At 41.8% G+C, this 20935-nt stretch overlaps 1 long non-coding RNA gene across 3 annotated transcripts in view; it reads right to left on the bottom strand.

Moving 5' to 3' along the window:
• Nucleotides 1-20935, bottom strand: part of LOC308505831 — an 89057-nt gene that overhangs the window by 58511 nt on the left and 9611 nt on the right. For all 3 annotated transcript variants that reach the window (XR_013994627.1, XR_013994628.1, XR_013994629.1), the window contains exon 2: nt 5330-5434. This is a non-coding gene — a long non-coding RNA (uncharacterized lncRNA). The remainder of the gene's footprint in view (nt 1-5329; nt 5435-20935) is intronic.

Below are 20935 nucleotides of genomic sequence, written 5' to 3'. Positions count from 1 at the left end.
GGGGCAGGACACATTCTTGGTGCCCCTAAAATTACACCAGTTGATAGACCAGTCCTATCTCTTCTTATTCCATCACCTGACACTCTCAAGCTGTCTCCTCTGCCAGACCAGAGGCGAGGCTCCCCTGGATCTGGGCCAACACCCACTGCCATCTGGCCTCCCTTAGAAAAGCAAAAGAGAGACACCTCTTGTTTACTCAGTAATAATTCACTACAGTAGTCACTCACATAACAGGTGCCACCAGCTCCAGCACATGCAGTAAGGGCACACCACACCCTCACCTCTGCCCCCATCATGGCTTACTCCTTGAGATACATCAACAGATTTTATTTGGATGATAGAACGGGGCCTCTTAAGCAATAAACCAGAGTTACCAGTGACGTTTTGACACTTGTGGGATACACTGCAACGATGACCTAGAGGTAAAGAACAAAGGCTTTTTTCAATCCTCTCCTACAGCCCACATATGTTGTTGCAGCATCTCTATATATAGAACCTGGTAGTATGCTATCAACAGGATGCTCTGGCTAAACAGGGCTCAATAAGCAAAACTGTGAGGTAGAGAAAGGGGGCATCTCCCCATCTTCTCTTATTTTGCCCACCCTCCTTTGCTAAATCTTGTCAGAGATAGAAGAGCTCTGTGAAAACAGCATGGGCTTTGGAATTGGACATACTTGAGGCAAAATAAATCCTAGCTCAGCCTTTTATTTGCTGTCTGACCTTGGGCAAATTACAGAACTTCTTTGACTTTCAGCTTGCCCGTGTGCAAAAATGGTGTACTTCATTGGTTTGCACTATGGTAACTAAATAATAAACATATGAAAAGCATCTAATACATGCCTGGCTCTCCAGGGATGTGAGTTTGTTCTTCCTCATCTAGCATATCAGGTACCTGCTGCCCTCATGTTACTCTCTGGCTGTCCAAGGCCAAGGTTATGTGCCGCACACAAACCTCTCCTTCCTTTCCTAAACTCTATCAAAGTTCTCATTCCTTAAAAGAGCTGATCTAATCACACTGCTAAAAGGAAAGCAATTCTGATTAAATGAATTCAAGTAAACTGTGAATATTGCTGGGTTCCTATATTTACTCTGCGTGTGTATGTGGTGGGGGAGGGAGGAGCCTTCATTTTTAAAAGGAACCTGGAAATTCAAATGAAAGGAAGAACATCTAATGGTGAGTCTTTCTTAGAGGACAGGGGCCCAGTATATTGGTCTCTTTTCCTGCAAGCACAGCCACATCACTCTCTGCGCAGAGAAGAGAAAACCATCAGAACTACAGGACATCATCTCAGATTACTGAATGTCACACCACAAATCAACAGGTCCAGAATAGAACTTGGGAGCCTTAGCTACCCCTTCTGCTCTGGTCAGCACACACCACTTCCTTAGCCAAGAGGTTACGGTGGTGCTCTTTTCCCCAGGAGGTTTCCAACACTATTTTAAACTCTGGAATCAAGCAGCAACCGGCTTTGATTATGATCATAGCCCTGGAACAGCCAGTAGGAGGCCTGGGCTTCACTTCAGAATCCCCCCCTTACTTCTCTGAACGGTCTCAGGAAGGCCCAGAATAATACAGGAGGCACAGTGAACTTGCATCTTGACTTCTTTCAGTAATCCAGAGGAGGGCTTTCCACACGTAGGATCAGGAAGCAGATTATTACTACTAAAAACGGTCTCAGTGTAATCACTTGGCCCAATGTGTTATGCTGACTATAAATCCCAGTTCAGCACGGGAGTTCTCAGTCAGAGGCACTCCTTAGCACTGTGCATGTTCGACTCGACTTTCTTGGCAAGCTCCCAGGAAGCCCAGGGCACTAGCCCAGGATGGGGTCTCAGGAGCCAGACACGCCTGGGGGGTGAAAGAGGCTGGCTGGCAGCTTCAGCAGATGGAATAAAGAGGAAGACGAAGTCCAAGGTGAGGAAGGGGCTGGTCCCGGCAGAATTATCCAACAGCCTGTGTTTAGGGAACAGGCAAAGCAGAGACAATAACCAAAAAATGTTTTAAATTATTTTATATTTATCCAAGTAGTCACCATGGTAAAAATCATTTTCCTTATATTGTGCCAGATTTCCTTATACTTCTTTTGTGTTTAATATTGTTTGTGAAATATATACTGAGGGCTGAAAGTATGAGGGACATCATAATCGTTATATTGCTTAGACCTCTAAAGTTCTTAATCTGGTCCTTGGCTTCAACAAGAAGCAAGGAACACCAGGATTCCAAAGCTTCAAAGTCAATATTCATTTCTTCATTCAATAAACATTTCTTGAGGGGCTAGCTAGTAAGTGCCAGGTCTTTGCTCAGTCCTGGGATACAGCGGCAGACAAAACAGGTATGTTCCTGAGTTCCCGGAGCTCAGTCTAGTGAGAGGAGCTGACAATAAGAGCAGGATCCAAGGCAAAGGTCTATATTGGAAAACAAGCGAGATTCTGCGGCCAATAACAGGATTCAGAAGAAGGAAACCTTTTCTGGGATGCTGGCAGAAGAGACCATGGGCAGACAAGGAGCTACTGAGGGAGATGAGCTGGGTCAGAGAGTACCCGTATCCCCTCCCCCTCCAACCCCCTGCCATTGGCAAGGGGAGAGGCACTGTGGTGGGTTGAGTTCATCAAGAACAAGTAACCAGGGGGGTGGCCGGATGGCTCTGTTGGTTAGAGCTCAAGCTCTGAGCAACAGGGTTGCCAGTTCGATTCCCACATGGGCCAGTGAGCTGTACCTTCCACAACTAGATTGAAGGACAACAACTTGGAGCTGATGGGTCCTGGAGAAACACACTGCTCCCCAATATTCCCCAATAAAAAAAATTAAAAATTTAAGAAAAAGAACAGGTACGCAGGGCTCTCACAGCTAACTACCATGAAGATGCTCCTGTCTGCTCACAACCATGAACTGTGCTACTGTGTCTCCCCAATCAGCTCTAATACATCTTTTGGAACAAAAATTAATATAAGACCCAGTCTTATTTTACAATAACATAAGACTGGGTCTTATCTAACATAATATAATATAAGACTGGGTCTTAGGTTAATTTTTGCTCCAAAAGACGTATTAGAGCTGATTGTCAGGCTAGGTCTTATTTTCGTGGGAACAGGGTATGTGCTATGTGAGGGGTGTGTGAGATCCTGAAAGCTATAAAGAAAAACAAGACTTGACTAACAGAAATTCTAGGAAGTGTAGCAGGCCAGAAATGAGAAGCATAAAAACAATTGCCAGAAGAAGCTGAGTGACCCTCTCCCCAAATGTCACCCACATTTCTCTTACACTGCTTGGAAATGAAAAATGAAAGCCTGATTTCAGATGGGGCCAGTGAAACGATCAGGCTACAGCTAGAAGCCTCCTGGGAAGAGTTGCCGTTTTCGCGTGTGAAGTGGCCAAGGATGTAGAAAGGCTGTGCCTGCTATTAGAGAAAGGAGCCATTCCAGCAGCTCAGCCCCAGTGCTACCAGAAGCTGACGGCTGAAGGTGGAGAGCTGACAACAGCAACAGCAGAAGCTTCAGAGTAAGTGCCCAGACAGTAAAGCAGTGGCCTGGAGAGATCTCCAAGTATTTGACCATTTAGGGCCTCAGTTTCCTTATCTAAAAATGAAGATGATAATAAGAGGATATACTGGTTTCTTAGGGCACCCATAACAAATACTACAAACTGGGAGGCTTTAACCAACAGAAATTTATTCTCTCATATTTCTGGAGTCTAGAAGTCCAAAATCAAGGTGTTGGCAGGGCCATGCTCCCTCTGAAGGCTCTCAGGGAAGAATCTTTCTTTGCCTCCTCCAGCTTCTGGTGCTTGTCAGTAATATTTGCCCTTCCTTGGTTTGTGGCAGCATAACTCTCTGCCTCCATCTTCACTTGGCCATCTTCCCTCTCTGTGTCTCCCTCTTCTTATAAGAACACTAGTCATTGGATTAGGGCCCACTCTAACCAGTATGACTTCATCTTAACTTGATTATATCTACAAAGACCTCATTTCCAAATAAGATCACATTCGTAAGTTCTGGATGGACATCAATTTGGGGAGGGGGGACACCATTCAACCCAGTACAGAGCATCTACCTCATAAAAAGCAGTTATAAGATGCTTAGGACAGTTCCTGGCACGTAATGTACGCTATGTAAGAATCAGCGACCCTTCTTCATCTCTGGCAGATAGGAGCTGCCATGGGATATGTGGATGTGTTCCTATAGAAGGATCATCCTCCCTCTGTCTTGAGTCAGAAGCAAGAAACTGGATGGGACTAGAGTTCCAGAAAGAGGTAATGAAGGCAAAGCTAGAACACTGAGTTTATTACCATTCAATAACCCCCAGGCTGGAGTGAGGAAATATCTGCTACAGTCACTTCACTTGTTTTTTTAACAACACAGAACTTATCATTCCAAAATAATAACGGCCCCTTCAAAACAGTCCCCAAATTAGGATCCACTTAGGAGGAGCCTCCAGAGCCAGGAGAGAACTGCACCAGTGAGCACAGCAGTCTCATCACTTAAAGTCAAGTTGTGAGTTCTGATTCCAAATGGCTTTATACAGCATATTCATCCCACAGCTTCTACTGAATTTGGGCTACTGACCGAATCCAAACAGTACATTTATTCTCTGAAATGGAAATCTGTTGTTTGTAGGATATCCTACTTTCAAATTAGAGTAAAGAATAGATTCTCCTGAAAGAGAATCCTTCCTGATTCTTGCTCCTGCTCCTTCTTCTTCAATAAATGGGCTTCAAACACTACCCAACTGAAAAGAAATAGAGCTACATCTCAACTGCTGTCTTCATATCAAAATAAATTCCAGATGGATCAAAGACTTAAAGATTTAAAAATACACACACAAAAATTACTTGAAGAGAATAAATGAGTAACTATGTTTATAATTTTGAGGTAGCAAAGCATGCCTTTTCTAAACACTGGCCTAGCAGCAAAGAAAACTACAAAGGAAAATATTATTTTGATTACCTAAAAATGAAAAAGTTCCAGACAGAAAAAGAATTGCATAAACAAAGCTGAAAGACAAATGACAAACAGAGAACAATTCTGTACCACATACAATAGTCAACCCTTTAGCTCATACAAATTATTAGGAAAATATTACTGGGAACGTGCAAAGGACATGAATAAGTAATCCAAAGAAAATTATATATGTCCAAAATACATTTGAAAAGATATTCAATATTTAATATTCAAAGAAATGTAAATTAAATAATATTTATTGAGTGTCCCATCTGTTACTAATTGAAGCATTTTATTTGGATTAACTGATTTATTCCACCATGAAATAGGTGCTATCATTATCCCTACTTTACCAAAGATGAAACTAAGGGAAGAGAAGTTAAATGACTTACCCAAGGTCACACAGTTAGTGGCTGAGTCAGAATTCAGGCCCAAGCAGGTTGGCTCCAGAGTCACATTCTCAACTACCAAGTTACAGCGATAAGACTATGTCTCACCTGTCAGACAGGGAAGACAAAAAACACAAAACCCAGTGTTACTGATGATGTGGAGAATTTAGCAATCTCATGCCATTGGTAGAATTTAACATTCTTAAGGGTACTTTAGCTCCATGAATCAACATTTTACATGTGCATACCCTTTAACTCAGCCATTTCATTTCTTGGAATTTATCCTAAGAAGATAAGTAGACAAGTGTGTGAAGATTATATACCAGGGTGTTTATCACAGACTATACATAATAACAAAATTATTGCAAATAAAAAACTCAGTAGGTTCATCAAAAGTCCAAATAATTCATTAATTCAACAAATATTTATTGAGCACCAATTGTGTGCCAGGAACTGTTCCAAGCACCAAGTATAAGTGCAGTGGACAAAAAAAAATGTTTTGTCTTCATGGGGCTTACATTCTAATGGAGTATGTTAGGCAATGAACAAATAAATTTTAATAATGTAGTATATCAAGTGGTGCTAAATGCTATAGAGAAAAATAAAAGACAGAGAGGAGACAGGAAAGGAAGGTTTGTTAGAATTTTAAGTATGGGGGTCAGGAAAGACCCCATTGATAACAGACAAGATATAGATTAAATAATAGAGAAAAATGCATTGTGGTATAGCTACACATTGAAATATAATCCAACCACTTATTCTGTATTAGTTAACATGAGGGAGGCCAGATAGCTCAGTTGCTTAGAGCACAAGCTCTGACCCACACGGGCCAGTGAGCTGTGCCCTTCACAACTAGATTGAAGATAACGAGCTGCTGCTGAGCTGCCATTGAGCTCCCAGGTGGCTGAATGGCTACGTTGGTTAGAGCACGAGCTCTCAACACCAAGGTTGCTGGTTAGACTCCCGCATGGGATGGTGGGCTGCGCCCCCTGCAACTAAAGATTGAAATTGGCGACTGGACTTGGAGCTGAGCTGTGCCCTCCACAACTAAGACTGAAGGGACAACAACTTGACTTGGAGCTGATGGGTCCTGGGGAAAAACACACTGTTCCCCAATAAAGTTCTAGAAATATACACTGTTCCCCAATAAAGTCCTGCTTCCCTTCCCCAATAAAATCTTTTTTTTTAAAATAAATAAATCATGGAAAGATGTTTATAACACACAATCAAATGAAAAAAGATTCTCACCACACATTAAAAAAAAATAAGCAACTGTGTGGTGATGGATGTGTTAACCATATTGTGGTAATCACTTAACAATCTATATGTATATTAAATTATCACATTGCATACCTTGAACCTACACAATGTCATTACATCAATTATATATCAATAAATCTGAGAAAAAAGTGATAAAAGATTAAAAAACAGTATTAAGGTATGATTCCATGGATACGAAATTACATGTGTATACATACTTATGCTTTTTTAAATGGGAAAAGGGAACAACACAGAAAGATATTGATAATACCAAGCAAGGGTTCAGGCTGATGCCAGACAAGTGGTAGGGGCGGCATTTGTTTGTTCTCCCACCCCCTTACTCATCCTCTTCCCCACACCTACACTTTTGTTCCAGAAAACATTTAAGGACAGCAAATCTACATACCCCCGCCAGTTCTTTTAACTCTCCCTATTTTCCTTCATCCTTTTCCCTCCTCTTCCCAGGAGTCAGGCCAGTGATAGGATGAAAGAGATAAAGGCTTAAGATCAAGGTAAGCTGAGGAGGCATAAGAAGGATGGAGGGAAGCTCCGGCAGATCTGGATGGGATTCCTCTCATTTTGGCACATGGGAAGCAGCACCTGGGAGGCACACTTCCTCCCGGTAGAGCTGTAAGACTTAAAGCAAGGCTGTCTGATTCAGAGTCCCTATTTCGTCTCCTACTTAACCCCAAACGCTTTGCAGGGCAGCCGGGAAGTGACATTCACAGGGAGGTGACAAGGCACAGCCGCCAGAGGTCTGCACCCAGAACAAGTGCCTGCATCTTCCTGTGAACAGAAAATGACACAGAGCTGAGCCCTTTTCGTCCTCCCTTATCCATTCTTCCATGCCAACATCCACCACGCTATCCTGGCTAAGGTAAACTCATGCCCAACTGCCACCCCCACTTCCTTACCATACTCCCCTAGACATTCACACATTTCTCCACTAAGATTCTCAAAAATAGGTCCCTACCCAGAAAGCTGCCCGAGGTGACCAGATATGCTAGTTTGATTGGAACATTTTTAGTCTAGGGTGAGGTTTTAAGTAACCTGGTGGACACGGCCCAGATATATTTGCTCTCAGATATGTGGAAGCAAATTACGCTTCTCACCTGAGCATAAAGCCACAAACAAGGAATTGGCAGCTTCCCAAAGGTGGGATCCATGTCGCTACCCCCTATTTCTTTAGCCTGAGGATAGGAGTGGAGGCACATGAGTAGAGGTAGGGGATCTAGAGAAAGGTTTAACTGTTTGAAAATATTTCTCACATACTCTCTATCACCTCTTGGATACCTACTATATGCCAGGTCCTATGCTAAGTGCTTTCATATACTATCACCAAAAATGACAAATCACTTTTATCAAACATTCCTACTATAGTCTACTAAATTTGTGAAGGCTAAGGCACATACAGGTCTGGCCATCCTGCTGACAGCTGAAATTAGGATGAGGCTTGAAATTAGGAAGAGGGTAGAAATCGGAGATTCTCCCTGGGGCTGCACACAGAAGTCTCAGTACACACTACCAAGGCTCTGTGCCAGCTTCTACTCTCTTTCCTGGGCTTTCAGCAGAGAACATCACACACACACACACACACACACACACACACACACACACATCCTCCAACACACTTAGTCTGCAAGTGGGAGAAATTCTTCACTAGTAGAGAGTATGATGAGTCAGAGAAAACCAAAAGCAATCATCTCTTCAGCAGAGGAACCTCTTTCTCTCCTTGTCTTCCTTGTCTTCCTTGAATATGTAGTTTTTAAGCAACTTCTATTATGCTCATCACTATAGGATATAATCATAACACATGTCTCCTGCCTTCAAGAATTTACTCCATTTGTGAAGACAAAATCAACACATAGGAAATATATTATAAAAAAGGGGACCCCCCCCCCAGATTTCTTGCATGAAACAGGAAGAACAGAGATGCTAGTAAGACAAACAGAGGGTAGGTTAAGTAAGACAAATGGTGGAGCGTCCTGACATACACAACTATCTTCAATTTCAAACATAATCTCCCCTTTTTTTGTTCCATTCTTAGTAAGAGATGTGTTTCCCTTCAAAAGAAAATCTTAAATACAAAAATCCAAGACATAAAGTTGGGGATCATTCACTAGACAAAGGGGATCTTTCTTTTTGCTATAAAGTTTATGGAGATACAATTTAATAATCCTCCAACCTCTGTCCCTATTGCCACACCACACACACACACACACACACACACACACACACACACACTGTTCACATTCACCTTTTTGAGATCACATGTATAGGGTGAAGCAAAATACTTTTTAAAAGTTATTAAAAGGCAATATATTGACAGGTAAATAGATAAGATGTGGTATGTACCTAAAATGGAACATTCTTCAGCCTTAAAAAGGAAGAAAATCCTGTCACATGGTACAACATCGATGAACTAAGTGAAATAAGCTAGTCACAAGAAGGCAAATACGGTATGATTCCACTTTTATGAGGTATCAAAGTAGTCAAATTCATAAAAGTGGAATGGTAGTTACCAGGAGCTAGAGAGACTGGAAAATGAACAATTGTTTAGTAGGTATAAGAGGTCCAGTTTTGCAAGATGACAAAGTTCTGGCAATCTGTTACATAACGATGTAAATATACTGAACAATACTGAACTGTACACTTAAAAATGGTTAAGATGGTAAATTTTGTTAGTTTTTTACTACAATTTAAAAAAAGGCAATGTACACGTGAATAAAAAAATAAAAAATTTCAACAATACAAAAAAATATTAACAAAACAAACTTCCAGAGGTAGTATGGATTTAACAAGTATATAGAGTTCTCCCCTTTTTTCATACAAATACTAGAACTAGCATGCCACAAACACTATTCTGCACTTGGCTTTAGTTTTCTCTTAATTACAGATCTTGGAGATCGGTCCATATCAGAGTGTGAACGTGTGTGTGTGTGTGTGTCTCACCCTTTTTAATAGCTGCATAATATGATAATATCTGCCATAATTTAATCAATTACTACCTTATTTATATATAGTAAGATATATATTTTAAGCAAAATGTATTAAAAGCTTTGTACACAAATTTTGCATATTTTTTTGCTCAACAAAATTGTTCAGATTTCACTCTTTATCCTCCAAGCAACTATAAATGATGAATATCTGCTTTGGTTTGAATTTAATAATGTTTCACCTTGGCTCATTTCTACTAGGTTATATGTTGACTCTGTCATTGTCACAAAGAGTCCCCAAAGATATGCTCAAAGAAACACGTGAAACACGCATCATCCTCTGAATATTACGGTCTCCCTTTACTCCATCATCCTTATAAATGGCTCATCAATAGTATACCTTTTACTCTGTTTAACTCTGAGGAAATTTTAAAAATATATTTATATATACTTTTATTACCTAAGTAATTTTTTTAAAAGCACCTCTTTCACTTCAGTGTCTCTGAGTGTGCTGTTTGGTTTCTCTTAGAGAGAACATACTGAGGTAGATGAGTGAGGACTCTACAGACATATGGTGGTTCAAATCTCAGTTCTGCTATTTCCAAGTTAATCCACGTTTCACAGCCTCTGGCTTGCCATGTGGTAAACCCAGGGCAATACCATCTCTCTCTTACCCTGGGGAATCACCATGCAGGGTGAAAGTCCTTCGGAGAGGACCGAAGTGTTGCCTCTGTGGAACTACCACTGCCTCTGAAAGTCAAGGAATTGCTTAGAGAAGTGGTAAAGGACAAGAAGGACTCTGACCGTTGATGAGAGGAAGGGGGCTTCCGGCAGAGGCAAGATCCATTGCAAAGGGTGAGAGTTGTGGAGAGCCCCCAAAGCACCAACTAAGGTACCAACAAGACCATGAAAGACAATTTAGTCAATAAGTACTTGAGTGGCCCTTGCGTTAGGCACTGAAGATACAACCATAAGCAAGAAGGTCCCTGCCCTCATGGAGCTTATAATCTAGTAGGAGGGAAAGACAAAACAGTAAAAAATGATAAAATGACCTAATGGAAGCAAACAGGGTGCTAAAGAAACATGTATAACATGGACTTGTTTTGTATGAAGTGGCCAGAAAAGAGGTCATAATGCTTAAATAAAATTTAAAGGGAAGGAATAGGTAACGAGGTTAAGAGCAGGGTAAGGGTGTTCTAGGCAGAGGCTACAGCAGTGCAAAGGCCCTGAAGCCAGGGAGCTAAAGAAGAGGTCAAGGAGCTGCGAGCAAGGGCGGGGCGCCTGCAGGAGTGGAGGAGGAGAGGCCTTAGGATAAGACCTGAGAAACAGGTAGGGGCCAGTTCCTGCTGGGCCATGTAGGCCATAGTTTAGGCCAAATTGTGCAAGATTGTTTATTCCAACCTGACACATTTGGACTTGATTGTGTAGGTAATATGAATGCAACAGAGGATTTGAAAAGGAGAGACCGTTTGGATTGTTTTATAGGAGGGAAATGGCCTTGATGCGAGTAAGGAGAGCTCGGAGACCAAATGAAGATGGCCTACACCAGGGCAGTCTATGTGCACAGGAAAAAAAGGCACCTCAGAGACAAAGCTGAGGTGCAATTAGCAGCCATCAAGGTCTATATTCTCCCCTGCCTTCTAAGTCCAAAGTCAGAGCCCCCTGTAAATCCCAGAGATACTGACCTGCTATGGGGGAGTCATTAAGGCCCTCGACTTTATCGGGGCTCTGCGCCTATGATGGTAATTGAGGAGATGAGGCACCAGCACAGAGATAGCTATCCAGTCTCCCCACTGGCTGACCGGTGACAGATTAAGGTTCCTAGGACTTTAGGATCCAAGTAAAGGTTCAAATCCCTTCTTCCCCTTTAGGAATGGGGAGGTCAGCAGAGTCCTTTCAAAGTCAGAGTTTCTCCAAATATGGTCTGAACATGACGACTGGTGGTGTAAGAGTCACCAGAACGCCATTCAAAATGCAGATTCCCCATGCCTACTGAATCAGAATAGCTAGGACTAGAGACCAAGAATCTGCATTTTAGACAAGTCTCCAGCCCTCCTGCCCTTTCCATCTGGATAATTCTGATGTATTAAAGCTTCAAAATCATAACTCTGGGAAGAGGGCTAATGGAGGAAGGCCCTCACTTGAAGCTGGCTGGCAATGTCAAAATTAGGGGACTACATAGAGCCAAGAGTCAAGCTGGGTAGGGAGTAATCTAGACAGAGGAGTCAGAATAGGTTATGAAATTTGAAGGCTACAAAGCAGAAAACAGAAGGCAGGACATCAGAGCACGGCGCCTAGAGAGCAGAGGAGTCAAAGTCAAGGAGCACTCTTGGGGCAATCACTAACAACGGCCATGACCTTCAGCTCTCTTAGGTTGGTTTTCTCAGCAAAGCCCTACGGAGGGAGTGCAGATGCCTTGCCTCACACAGGCCAGCTAACTGGGCCTTAGACTGCCCAGTATGTGCACACAATTACTCCATCCAACCCTCAAAACAGAACACACCCTTCCTTAGTAAGCACTGTTTCCATCCCCATGATTCCCCCTCTGCAGCCACCATTCTGCCAGCTACCAGGCAATCTGCAGAAGAGTTCCAGGCCACATAGAAATACATACAGGATACCTCGAAGGGCTAATGACTAGCACTAGTCACCAAGATTCTCTACTTCACACATCAGAACCTCCTAACGCTGCCACAAACTCCAGGACCATTCCAGGTCAAAAACTTTTAAGTCCCTCACATACACAACCCAAATCCTTCTGTCTATCATACCCAGCCAGTCCTTCACTACGCTTTACTATGCTTCACCGATAAGAGTCCCACCCTATATTCTGCACCCTCATGTCCCTCCCCAAAATTCAAAGAGAAATTCCACAGATTCAGGCTGGGAAGAGCATCCTGAACTCCTAAGGCTGCCGAGGTAACCCCTATGCCTGGTTTGGTGAGATGAGGGGGCCGGCAAGAGTGCTCCCCCGACCTGAAGTGAGCAACAGGACGGCTGCAGTCTTCTGTACAGGAAACTTTTTGCAAAGACGAGCTACTGTGTTTCCCCGAAAATAAGACCGGGTCTTATATTAATTTTTGCTCCAAAAGACACATTAGGGCTTATGTTCAGGGGATGTCATCCTGAAAAATCATGCTAGCGCTTATTTTCCGGTTAGGTCTTATTTTGGGGGAAACACGGTATATTTAAAAGGAGTGAAGGCAGCAGAAACTAAAGTATGTGTGAGTGGGGGGTGGTAAGGTAGGATTTCTGGGGATTTGACTTTAAATAGCACATAATCACAAAAAAGCAACAGCAATCTAGTTCAAACCCTGATGTTTCCTATAATCCAAAAGCTGGTTCCACACTAAAGAGGTAAGAATGCTAAAAGATGATTTAAGTACTCCCCAAGATTACTTATGGCCCTAATCCTGACTGCTTACTCCATGCCTTCTCACACTCCACCCACTATCCTGATTCTCTGCGTTTCTGACCTAATGATTCAACTTCCTGTTTCATCTTTGCCTCTCCTTTTCCCTAAGGCCTTTTTGCTTCCTTCCTTGCTTAGGATTCTACTCCACTCCCAGTTATTCTGCCATCAGCCACTCAGAGTAAATAATCAACCCACCCAGATCCTCAGCCTTTATCCTCAGCACTCATGCCCCCTTCATGGACAAGTCGCCTGCCAAGCTTAACCTGATTTTATGAATACGTCTGAGAGAGACACAAATATAGTCAGCCAGGCAAACACTGGCATCACTAAAGATGATGGAATAAGGAGAACTACAATAAGTCAGGGCCGAATGTCTAGACCTCACCCTTACATTCTAAGACACACTTCGTTAGCACTCAAGTGATACCCCTGGTACTCCATCCCTCTTACCCACTAGCCCCACCTCAAGGGACCCTTCCAGCCCACGGCAGTTAGAACTAAGAATACATGGTGGGCAAGATATAGGCCTTTGTCCGACAGAACTTACAGTCTAGTAAGGAGACAGACAACTGAATAATTACAATGTGTATAATTAAAGGCAATACACACAGAACCAGCCTGTAAAATTAAGAAGACTAGTAAGGTGAAGTTACACCTAAGCTGAAACTTCAAGGTTAAATAGGAGATACCCAGGCAGTAGCAGGGCCTAGGTATTTGAAGAAGGGTGTTCTAGGGAGAGGGAACAGCATATGCAAAGTTTCTGCAGCAAGAAAGCATGCCTGAACAGATGGGAAGAGCTGGAAAGTGGGTGAGCCAAGGCAGAGAGTATACTAAGAGGCAGATGATGCTGGAGAGACCAAGAAGGGCCCATAAGACATGTGAAGCTGTTTCATTCACTTAACAACTATTCATTCAGTGCCAACAATGTGCCAGTAATACAACATGAATAAAACAAACAATACCCCTATTTTCACAGAATTTACATTCTAAGTGGAGGAGACTGTAAACAAGTATGTATATAAACCAGAAAAATAGCACATATTGGTAAGTGCTATACACAGTAGGTGATGTAATAGAAAGCATATGGGTGGCTACTTCAGACCTAATGATTCGGGGGAAGGCCTGAGAAGAAGACATTTAAAAGCAGGTATCTCAATAAAAAGGAACCAGCCATCCAAAGATCAAGGGAAAAAGCATTCTAGGTGGGGGTAATAGTACATGCACAAGCCCAACGAAAAGATCACTGAAGTTTTTTTAAGCAGGGGAGTAAGACCACGAACCTTCTTACATTTTATAAAGATCACTCTGGCTGCAGTGTGGAGAATGGAATGGAAGTAGGAGAGGATAAAATCAAGACTAGAGGCAAAGACTGGGGAAGGAGGAGGAGGAGACAACAATAATGGCAATACCCAACATACACATAGCACTTACTGGGTGCCAATCCATTGTTCTAAGAATTTTATACATATTACTTTGTTTAATCTTCACAAATACTCTATAAATTAGGAAATGAAGGTACAGGGTTGTGGCTATGAAGAAGTAAAGAAAGCAATCGGATCCAAGAAATACTGGGGAGGACAACTCCTAGTGACAGGCTGGTTGTCGGCTGTAGAAAGGAAAGGGAGGACGTACAATGGCTACCAGGTTTTGGGGACTAGCAAATGCATGGGGCAGTGATGCTATTTATCACATGACAGGACACTGGATGAGGAGCAAGTGGGGAAGAGCAGGAAGCTGCCTTTTCCTGTGTCTGCAAAACATCCCAGTAGAGTTGGATATTCTGGTCTAGAGAGAGAGTTGGGCATCATCCATGTGGAGATGGTAACTGAAGCCATCACAGAGGTAGAGATCACCTAGGGAGAATGTGAAGAAAAGGAAAAAAAAAAAAAGCCTAGGAACAGAAAGTTGACATTTAAAACAACAAGAATCATTCATAACAACAAAAAACTGGAAATACCTTAATGTCCTTCAATAGGAAAATAGCTAAATAAAATACAGTATACCTTGTCTATGAATTATACAGTAGCCCAAAAGGATGAGAAATATCTTTACGTACTGATATGGAATACTGTCAAGGCACATTACTGAATCAAAGAAAGAAATACCAGAACAATACCTAAAATGTAACCCCATTTGTGTAAATAAATAAAACACAAAAATAACACTTCAAATTTTTTCTGGGCTCATACATACGTATGCAAACATACAGAAAAAAAGAAGTCTAGAAGGTATATTCCAAACCACTAAGAGGTTACCTCTGGGGGATACAGAAATAATTGAAATGGGGGAGGGGGAAACAGGAGTATTCAAAATATCTACGTTTCGATTTTTTGATTTTTTACTATATTCTCTGTAAAATTAAAAATCAATTTTTCAAAAACTAATGGCAATCTGTACCTTCTCAACTTTGCTGTGAACCAAAAGTGTTCTAAAAAAAAAAATAACTCTTAGTTAAAAAATCAAAAGTGGGCAGAAGAGGGAGCCTTATAAAGGATATCCTTTGCTTCAGATATTAACTTTTCTCTGTCCCTTCCACCCCACCATCTGCCCACATCTGTGATGCTAATACCAAGTCCCCTAATTTCATGCTGGATCCTGAATCCTTGGCGCCAGGCCAAGCCTGGCCACCAATCCCCTAGCCTGGCCAGACCCCAGGAGGGGAGGTTAGACAGCAAAGTCCTAAGTAAACATGGGAAAATGAGTATAGATGCCAGCTTTAAGAACAGAGATCAGGTGGCCTTGCTGGCCAGCATAAGTCTCAAAGGAGAAAAGGTATTTGAAGGTCTGGAAGCAGCTCTGCAGCTCTGGGGGATGGGACTAGAAGACACTCAGGCACAATCAGGGGGAAGTGGTATGGAATGCTTTGAAGAAAGAGCCAATTCCACTTATAAAAATCCCAAGTGAAGTGCTGTAATATGGTAGAAACCAGGTTTACAGTAAAGGGAAAAGGGGAAGCTGCATTCTGTGAAAGGATCAGGAGTAGGGTATGGGGTAGGGTGTGTAGGGGTATCTAGAGGAATTACCTCATATCAAAGCAGCAGTTCCAAGAGGCACAGTATAAAAGTTTAGAAGCTTAAGATACATGTAGTCACAGGATGAGGAGTACAGTATAGGGAATAGTCAGTGAAATTGTAACAGCTATATATGATGCCAGAGGGGTAGTACCTTGGGGGAGGGGGGCTATCACTTTGTGAGGGTGTACACGTCTAACTATTACATTGTTTTCTACACCTGAAACTAATAAAAAAATTTTTTTTAAATGTTTAGAAGCTGGAGCAGCAGAAAGCTGCCAGGGACATGGGTCTTTCTTGAAAAGAAAAGAGGTTCTACAAATGAGGAGAAAACAAACTAAAACAAAGCCTTTCCTTCTTCAGAAAACCAAAGGTGGAAAGAACATGGCCGGTCTCTAGTGATTGTGCTCTTTCAACTTTCTGGGGATGAAAGACAACATATTTGGTCTACATGTTTTCCTGGTTACTCAAAGAAATGGTACTGCCTAGGCCTTACCCAACAGCTGATTCACCATCAACGAGTCCATATCACCGCCTACTGAGCCTTACGTGTCATGCAGTCACATGCCAGATGGCTCTAAAAGAAAACAACCTGGTGTGAGCTGTCAAAGTACTGTCGAGGACCTGACCTCACGCTCTGGGGCAGGTTTCATTTCAAAACCGAAAGGGACTCAAGGGCTGGGGAAATCCAACAGAGCCAGGAATGAGTGATTCCCAGCAGAATAGGATCCCAAGCTGAAACTCAAAACAGAAACCAGACCACTGATAAGGCAGTTTATGATGTCTGTCTCCAACCTTCAGATGCCATTTATGTTTTCCAATATTTACAACAGGGCATGACCATGCTTATCCAACTCCTGACAACTAAATATCTAATTCTCCAAGTGTTCAATCAACTTCCTGGCTTTAACTTTTAAAGCTTTGGGGTACTCCAATAACTGGGATACTCAGGGACTGGTGAATTTTACAGTCCTTCAAATGGGCCACATTTTAATCATAATGAATTTAATCATCTCTTCTTCCTTCATCTCCCCATAAACCCTTGGCAAAATTCCAGTCTCACTAAAAAATGTCCATGTTGTTCATGATGGCCCTCTCATTAGAGCAACAGTCAATAAATACAATGACAGTCTAGCTCATAAAAGGAGTCAAATCATTTGCTAAAGATCATTTTTAACTAGCTGAGTGACCTTGGGCAAGTCACTTAACATTTCTGGCTCAATTTCCTCATCTATAAAGTAAGGAGGTTGGAAACACATGGAAGGAAAGCAATAAAACTTCCTTGAACTAAAAAAACACTGAAGTTTTTAAGTCTAAAAGGTTCATCAAGTGGCAAGCAGAGGTATTTTAAAAAGACACACATAAGTATATCATGATGAAACACTAAGCATAAAGAATTTACAAACTTCAGAAAGAGAGAATAGGTTACTCACAAAGAACAAAGAATCCTGTTGGCATTGGACTTTCCATCTATATCACTAGAAACTGAACGCAGTAGAAAGCTGCATACAGTCTCTGTAGAGACAGAGATTACTATTCAAGAATCTTAAATCCAAACAAGATATCATTTATACATGAAGGTTAAAGAAAAAAAATTGGACATACAATAACCTTGAAAGTACCAACAATGCTTCTTTTTTAAGAAAATTACTCAAAGAAGCATCCTAGTCAAATTAATATTTAAAACAGAACAAAGCTGGGAAAGACAAAGTAAGTGTACATAGATGTGTTCCTCCTCCCCACAAAAAACTTTTAGAGGTTGTACCAGATGACTTCTGATGGCCTTTCCGGGTACAAGTAGAAACTGTCACGTACACAACTGGCCCTGGCAGTTCGGGTTTGAGAGTCGTTCATCACCTAGTGGTCTGATGAAGTAAATGCAGTTTCGTCAAGTGCCCGGATAAACTTCCAGCCATTTTGTAAGTTCTGTGTATAGGGCAGCACCTTACAAGAATAGAAAACTACCTCCAGACTCACATATAATTGTATACATTCAGCTCACTATCCATTCATTCTCCAAAAATGTGGGAAGGGCCCACATGTTGTGCCTAACTAATCACAAAAAGTGAAGCACAGATCTGTTGCAAGGCTGTACTTACCAAGTAGTAAGAGACGGAGATTGCTTATAAACCAATCTGAATTAAATACAAGTTTAGATGCTACAAAAAAACTGCAAATATGCCTCGTAAGTAGGAAGATTATCTTCAAACATTCACAAGATTGGCATGTATAAGATGGATTATATTTCTCCTCTATGGTTCCAGGGGTACCATATGGGACAGGTCTAGATTAGATTACAATTTAATACAAGAAATATTTCCTACCAAAGAGAGCTATTCAACAATATAATGGGATCCTCAAGAAGTGATGAGCTTCCCAGCAATGGAAGTATTCAAAAGGAACTTGAATGATCATCTGTCAGGGGGATGACAGAAAGCATTCCTATAACTAATTGGATGGCAGACTGGAGACAAGGAGACTAATTGTATAACCTCAAAGGCCCTTTCCAACTCCAAGGGTCTATCATTCTAAATAAAACAAAACAAATAAACAAAAACAACTAATAAATAACTAAAGGGTCCTCCTTCTACTTTTTAAAATTTTTTTAAAGATTTTATTGGGGAAGGGGAACAGGACTTTATTGGGGAACAGTGTGTATTTCCAGGACTTTTTTTTTTGGGGGGGGATAACAGTAGCGTGTTTTCCCCAGGATTCATCAGCTCCATCCAAGTCAAGTTGTTGTCCTTTCAGTCTTAGTTGTGGAGGGCGCACAGCTCAGCTCCAGGTCCAGTTGCCATTTCTAGTTGAAACCGGCAACCCTGTGGTTGAGAGGACATGCTCCAACCAACTGAGCCATCCGGGAACTCAGCGGCAGCTCAGCTCAAGGTGTCATGTTCAATCTTAGTTGCAGGGGGCACAGCCCATCATCCCTTGAGGGCGTCGAACCGGCAACCTTGTAGTTGAGAGCACGCGCCCCAATCAACTGAGCCATCTTGCCATCTGGGAGCTCAGCCGCAGCCCATTGACTTCATTCTAGGAGCGGAGGGCACACCTCAATGGCCCATGTAGGAATCGAACCGGCAGCCCCATTGCCCAGAACTCACGCTCTAACCAACTGAGCCACCCGTCTGCCCCCTCCTTCTACATTTTAGGTTCCCTTTTTTTAAGCTCCAACCAGGCATTGTAACTTAGTGGATTTGATACCACTTTCTACTTAAGTAAATGTGGACAAAGTATTTAACTTTATTTGCCTCACTTTCATTATCTGCAAATGTAGAACAAGTACCTATCTCATAAGATTACTATGAAGATTAAATAATACTTTGTAAAGTATTTAAAATAGTGCCTAACATATAGAAAGTATATAAAACTAACAGCTTGAAAAGGAAAAGTAACTTGGGGGGGGCAGTTTGGAAAGTGAAACCTAACTGTGCTGCTTGTTTTAGTTATCTGTACCCCTCTCAACCAAAGCATGCCTGACCATTGCTGGCCAGAGTCTAGGTTCCCTTGGCAACCAACCTCAAAAAAAGAGCCCAGACCTACCTTCTTCAGGAAGGCGGCTCATTCTCAGCCCTGAAATCTGGCATTTTCCCTGCACAAAAAGGACTCCCTAAAACCTCACAAATACCACTGCTTCAAAATCAAGAAGCTGAGCTGGTGTTATTCTCCTCACTTCAATCACAGAGTATCAGAGTTAGAAGGCAGAAACCATCTACAGCAACACATTTGCTTAACGACTGAGGACAATAGGCTGAGAAAAGTGAAGTCCTGGAAGTGGCAAGTTAGTGACAGAGTCACAAGATCACAGGCCTCCTTTTTCTTAGCCCAGTAGTCAAAAACTTCCCATTTTTTCCTATGAAAATACAGGACTGGCCCTACTAAACCTCCTGGCACATACTCAGTACTTACGCAGGTAAGACAAGAATAGAAGCAGTATAGAGGTTATGAGCATGGACTCTGGAGCCAGATTTCTTATTCAAATCCCAGCTGTAACACTTACTGAGTGACTGTAGTCAAGTTTCTTACCCTTTCCTTGCTTCTATAAAATAGGGATAAAAGCAACTACTTTACAGTGTTATTTTAAGGATTAGATGAGATAATCCATGTAAAACGCATGGAACAAAGAAAGTGCTCAACGTATACACTGCACTGCTTCTCATCATTACCAGTTGTATTGAGAAACAATCATAATAACAAGAGCGACCAGACAAGCTTCTACTGCTTGTCCAAAGAGCACTGGCAAGGACACAGGTGTTTATTTAGCTCCATTTCTTGGCCCCAGCCAGGGAACACCCAATCCCTCAGCAGGAAAAGACCATAACTAACCCATCACTCATTCATTTCTTTGGATCTAGGGAAGCATTAACTAAGAGAATAACCAAGCACATGCTATGGTGATTAGATGCTTAAGATCACAAATAAAAGTTAGGTAGGTCCACACCCAGACCTGACCTTTACATCTATGTTCATCTCAAGTTAGACAAAATGCAGTGCTTATCCAGTCTCTTCCCCTCAACCCACGAAGGTGGCATAGTGTAATGTTTAAGAACAAGAGCTCTGGAGTTTGACTGCCTGGGTGCAAATTCCTGTTCCATCATTTATTTGCTGTGTCACTTAGGCAAATAACCTTACCTCTCTTTAAGCCTTTGTTTCTCCATCTGCTAAATGTGGAAAACAACTATTTTAATTATAATAACAGCTGACATTTGGTGAGTACTTTCTATGTGCCAAGTACTCTGGTAAGCACTTTACATGGCTTACATCATTTAATCGTTACAACAACCTTATGAGGCAGGTACTGCTATTACCCTCATTTTACAGATACAGATGTGGAAAATGAGGCACAGTTGTCTTATTCAAGGGCACATGGCTAGTTACTGGCAAAGTTGAGATGCCAGTGCAGGAGGTCTGACCTCAGAATCTATGTATGCTCCTTACTCTTAATACTGCTCTGCTTTTCACAGCACCAACCTCATATGGTTATAAT

Source organism: Rhinolophus hipposideros, assembly GCF_964194185.1.
Source record: "Rhinolophus hipposideros genome assembly, chromosome: 12".
Classification (NCBI taxonomy): domain Eukaryota; kingdom Metazoa; phylum Chordata; class Mammalia; order Chiroptera; family Rhinolophidae; genus Rhinolophus; species Rhinolophus hipposideros.
This window is presented reverse-complemented; position numbering and strand designations above follow the sequence as displayed.